This window comes from Phaseolus vulgaris, chromosome 11 (assembly GCF_051622355.1).
Source record: "Phaseolus vulgaris cultivar YP4 chromosome 11, ASM5162235v1, whole genome shotgun sequence".
Lineage (NCBI taxonomy): Eukaryota > Viridiplantae > Streptophyta > Magnoliopsida > Fabales > Fabaceae > Phaseolus > Phaseolus vulgaris.
In genome coordinates, this window is record NC_143508.1 from 6,463,968 (window position 1) to 6,469,959 (window position 5,992).

General features: G+C 37.0%; 1 pseudogene; it reads left to right on the top strand.

Moving 5' to 3' along the window:
• The first annotated feature begins 714 nt into the window (after window positions 1-714).
• Window positions 715-2,012, top strand: LOC150023016 (uncharacterized; annotated as a pseudogene).
• Window positions 2,013-5,992: the final 3,980 nt, after the last annotated feature.

A 5,992-nucleotide genomic window follows, 5' to 3' on the forward strand; every position in this document is an offset into this window, starting at 1 on the left:
TGCTAAAAAGTCTTTCAACTCTATCTTGGGAAGCGTGTGGATCTCGATGATTAGAGAGATTTAGTGTCATAGGAACAAGGTTATTTTTAAAGGAGGTGTGGTGGATCATTCAGAAATCTTTACTTTGGCTCAATTGAAGGCTTGGTCCTGGGTAACTTCTAAAATACCCTCTGCTTGCTTTTCCTTCTCTGATTGGTGTCTTGCACCCTTGTCTTGTTTGAATTTTTTAGTGTTTTTGGTCTTTTTGGTTTTTCTTAGTTTGGGCTTTGTTGATTTTTGTTTACCAAAGCCCATTAGAGTTGTTTTCTTCCCTTTTGTAATATAAAAAATATGGCATCAGCAGATGCGCAGAATGAATGAAATCAGATTTTGTTTTCCACTATTCTAATTGGTCTCTGTGCACCGCTTCTCTTCTTCTCCGTCTTGCCACTTTTGAGCAAGGATGTTGCAGAACTTCAAGATGGTATCAGAGCGGGTATAACCCGCTCTGCTCCGCTGCCTCAATTTTTCTTTCTCCTCCCACGAATCTCTCCTCGTTTTCTTTTCCCCTTTCTTGGGTTCGTCTTCCTCATGGCTGCGACACAAGAAATTTCCTCCAAGAATGATCAGCAAAACCCAAGCAATGCATTCTACCTTCATCCAGGAGAAAGTCCAGCGATGGTTTTAGTCACACCGCATCTTGATGGATCCAACTACCATTCTTGGAGTAGAGCAATGAAGCCTGCCCTACTTTCAAATAACAAGTTCAAATTTGTCAACGGGGAGATACCAAAACCTTCAAGTAGTGACAGTCAATACGAAGCGTGGGAGAGGTGCAACGTTATGGTGATCTCATGGATCACGCGAAGTCTAACAACGCAGATAGCTCAAAGCACTGTGTATATTGATAGTGCAAAAGAACTATGGGAAGTCCTTAGAGAAAGATTTGCGAAAAGTAACCACTTTCGTGTTTCGGACCTCTTACAAGAGATTAACTCCATCAAGCAAGGTGAAAGGAGTATCACAGATTATTACACCGATTCCAAAACTCTGTGGGAGGAGTTGGATTCTTTACGCCCTTTGCCAGCATGTGTGTGCAAGACGAAGTGTGGTTGCGGGATGATAAAAACTATAGCAAATTATAAGGATTCTGAGCGGGTGATGTGCTTCTTGAAAGGATTGGGGAAACATACAACACTGTTAAAACGCAAATCTTGCTAACAGAACCTTTACCAGGTATTAATCGCGTCTTTTCTTTAGTTTTACAACAAGAACGACATTTGAATGAGAGCATGGGAACAGACACGAAGGTCTTGATTAATAGCGCTAATCAACAAAGAACAAACAACAAAACCAACAACGGTAATCATGGGTGGCGCAACTATGGAAGAGGAAGAGGAAAAAACTATGGAAATCAATGTTCTTTCTGCAACAAGATGAACCACACCGCAGATGAGTGTTATTCCAAACATGGTTTCCCACCATGGATAAAACAAAGAAGTGTTGCGAACGCTTTTGAGAAGGATGAAGAAAATGAAGCTGAAAAGGGAAAATCTACCCAGGAAGAAACTCTTAACGAACAGATTGTCAAAAGCTTTGGAACAGAACAGCTGCAACAACTTGTGGATATGATTCAAAATTCCAGGAATAAAGAGAAAGCGATTAACAACACCATAGGAGAATATTCAAAAACAAGCAAAAACTCAGATAAGGAAGGTATAAGTAATTGTATTCTTGATACAGGAGCCACTGATCATGTGTCATGCTCCAACTCTTTCTTTATAAGCTATTACAAAATAAAACCTGTGAGAGTTAAGTTACCCAATAATCATACTATTACTGTTATGTATGCTGGTACCGTGACTTTGTCAAAGAACATAACTCTACATAATGTCTTGTACATTCCAGAATTTACATTGAATATAATTTCTGTTCAGCAGCTAACAACATCCTTGAGATGCCAACTTGTTTTTTTGTCATAATATTTGTCAGATATAGGAGAAGCATTCTTTGAAGATGATTGGTCAAGCTGAAATACACAATGGACTCTATCATTTGCACACAGAAAAAGGAGACGGGTTTGCAGTATGTACAATAAGGATGTTTTCAAATCTGATAATAAACTTGACATTTGGCATTGTAGAATGTGTCATCCCTCAAACAGAGTGTTGGATAAATTGGCTAAGAAATATTCTGATGTGCATTTTGATAATATGAATGTTTGTATTCCTTGTCATTTAGCTAAACAATATAAACTGCCTTTTCCCCTTAGTAAAACTTTTAGTAAGCATGCTTTTGATCTTGTTCATATGGATATTTGGGGCCCTTTTGGTGTTACTTCTGTTCACGGACACAAATATTTTTTAACGATAGTAGATGTTTATAGTAGATATACATGGGTTCACTTAATGAAAACCAAAAGTGATGTTGGGGAATTCTTGCAGAATTTTATCATGTATGTTAGAAATCAATTCAATAAAGGCATAAAAGTTATTAGAACTGATAATGGGAAGGAGTTTTGCTGGAAGGATTTTTATGATTTACATGGTATTTTACATCAAACATCTTGCAATGAAACACCACAGCAAAACTCCATTGTTGAAAGGAAGCATCAACATATTCTAAATATCACACATTGTCTTATGTTTCAATCTAACTTGCCTAAGGTTTTTTGGTCATATGCTGTTTTACATTCTGTGCATTTGATAAATTGTTTGCCATCTCCTGTTATACAAAAAAAATGTCCTTATGAGCTAATGTATGAATGTATGCCTGACATCTCTGATATGAGAATTTTTGGGTGTTTATGTTTTGCTTCTACTCTTGAACAAAACAGACACAAGCTTGATCCTAGAGCACGAAAGTGCATTTTCCTTGGCTTTAAACAAGGTACAAAGGGGTATGTTGTTTTAGATGTTAACTCTAGAGAGATTTTTGTATCAAGAAATTTAGTTTTCTATGAAACTTTCTTTTATAACATAAGTGATAGAGATGAGCAGGAAACTGTCCAAGAAAACAGTGACTTCACGGGACAAATATATGATGATCTTCCTCTGCAAAATGAAGCTGAAAGATGTACTCAACATGAAGAATTGAGACGTTCAACTAGGATCAGGAAAACACCAGCATTCTTGGAGGATTACCATCACCAGATCATGATGGCACCATGTAGCAAGAAAGTAGAAGAAAATATAAAGGTGCGTTATCCACTTAGCTCTGTTTTATCCTACAAAAATCTTTCAGAAAACCAACTAAACTACTCTTTGTCCATATCCTCACAAACCGAGCCACAAAGTTATGAAGAAGCAAAACAGTTTCCTGAATGGGTAGAAGCCATGAAGGCAGAAATAGAAGCTCTTGAAGTCAACAAAACTTGGGAAATAATGGATCTTCCTCCTAACAAAGTACCCATCGGCTGTAAGTGGGTTTATAAGATTAAACGCAGAGCTGATGGAGAAATTGAGAGGTACAAGGCAAGACTTGTCGCCAAAGGGTATACACAGCGTGAAGGCATAGATTACATGGAAACTTATTCACCTGTGGCCAAGCTCACTACTGTTCGAACTATCATTGCTGTAGCTGCTGCCATGGATTGGCACCTTGAACAGTTGGATGTGAATAATGCATTCTTGCATGGTGATTTGCAAGAGGAGGTCTATATGGAGTTGCCCCCTGGTGTAACCAGCAAAAGAACCCAACCAATCTGTCGCCTAACCAAATCTTTATATGGGTTAAAGCAAGCAAGTAAGCAATGGTATGACAAACTCACTACTTTTCTTCTTAGTATTAATTTTGCTCTTTCAAAGGCAGATAATTCTCTTTTTATTAAAGCTGCTGGAACATCCTTTATCGCTCTTCTCATATATGTTGATGATATATTAGTTGCTGGTAACAACATGAAAGATATAGAGGATGTCAAAAATTCCCTAAATACGGCTTTTAAAATAAAAGATCTTGGTCATTCAAAGTTTTTCTTAGGATTAGAAATTGCTAGAACCAAGAATGGCATCCATATCTGTCAAAGGAAATATGCACTCGAAATTTTAGCTGATGCAGGTATGTTGAATGCAAAGCCAGCAGTCACACTCATGACTAAGAAGAATGAAAAGTTTTTAGATCAAAATTCAACCGTGCATGACATTGGTACATACCGAAGGATTATTGGAAGGCTACTATATTTAGTTCATACAAGACCAGATATCAGTTTTTTTGTACAGTTCCTAAGTCAGTTTGTTCAAGCACCTTCAAAATTGCATCACCAAGCTGTTCAGAGGATACTCAGATATATAAAGGCATCGCCAACGCAAGGTATTTACTATCCCAAAAATAATAATATTCAGATTAAAGCTTTTTCTGATTCTGACTGGGCCTCATGCATTACAACACGTCGATCCACCACTGGATTCCTTATTTACCTTGGAGAATCATTGCTGTCATGGAGAACCAAGAAGCAAAGTACAGTGTCAAGATCTTCTTCTGAAGCTGAATATAGAGCTCTTGCAACTACCTGTTGTGAAGTACAATGGCTCAGCTATCTTCTTGAAGATCTTCATGTGGTAACCAACAACAATGCTAGTCTTTTCTGTGATAGCCAATTTGCACGTCACATTGCACACAACAATAGCTTTCATGAAAGAACTAAACACATAGACATTGATTGTCATGTGGTGAGGGAGAAACTACAACAAGGTCTCTTCCAACTACTTCCAATCAGCTCTGAAAACCAACCTGCAGACCTTCTTACAAAAGCACTTGACAAAGAAAGGTTTCATAAGCTACTCTCCAAGCTTGGTGTCTGCAACACTCATCCACCAGCTTGAGGGGGGGTTTTAGTGTTTTTGGTCTTTTTGGTTTTTCTTAGTTTGGGCTTTGTTGATTTTTGTTTACCAAAGCCCATTAGAGTTTTTTTCTTCCCTTTTGTAATATAAAAAATATGGCATCAGCAGATGCGCAAAATGAATGAAATCAGATTTTGTTTTCCACTATTCTAATTGGTCTTTGTGCACCGCTTCTCTTCTTCTCCGTCTTGCCACTTTTGAACAAGGATGTTGCAGAACTTCAAGAGAATTCGATATAAATGGCTTGTTACAGTTTAGGGTGACAGGTTTATTTATTTTGTTGGATGATGGTGTCTGTGGGTTGTTGGGCTGGTAGTTGGGTTGGTGGTTAAGGCTTGTTGTTCTTTTGCTCCTTGATATGTTCGTAGTGAGTTTGTACTAGGTTGGTATTGTGCTAGTACGGGGTTTTTAGTGGTAGATTAATATGTGTTCTTTCTTTGTGCTAGTTTGGGTGGCTTGAGAAGCTGAATTAACTTGCCTATGAGTAAATATGAATAAAAAAAATATGAATCCAAAGAGAACTAACTAAACAAAATAAACATGTATATAAAATTGTATTTTATTTTCCTTAGGAAAAAGACATAAATATTTAAGTTATTAGATGTGTTTTAAAATACCTTTATATCTAAAAGAACACAATAAAATTTTAACTTTTCTTATAATCAAATTCAACCTAGTTTTCAGTGCAATAGGAGAGTTGAAGCTAGATTTGGACGTCCTAATACTAAATTGTAAATTCAAGTAATTTTTTTTTAGGTTATGTGCTACATGGAAAAAATAATTGGACAAGCAACACTGAATTTTCATAGATAGTAGTTGAAGGAAAATTACAAAGTAAACTGAAAGTAAAAAGTACAAAGATCACAAACCACACCTCCCTCTAGTCATGACTCTAAAAACAGTAGCTAGAGGATACAGACAAAACCAAACCAACATAACAACAAAATCAACAACCTTGTAACATAAAGTCCCGATCAACCATAACAAAAACAACAGGTTTCTCAGGATTTCATCACGCAACTTCATCGCATCACACAGCATCTTCGATTTGTACGAGAGAAGACGTGGACAACGTTATAGAGGCAGCAGTAGCAGCTTCAGTCTGCAATAAAAAAGGAACAGACACGAATGCCTTTTTGTTTTTTTTTCTATAATTTGGTGATAGTTTCTCTTAC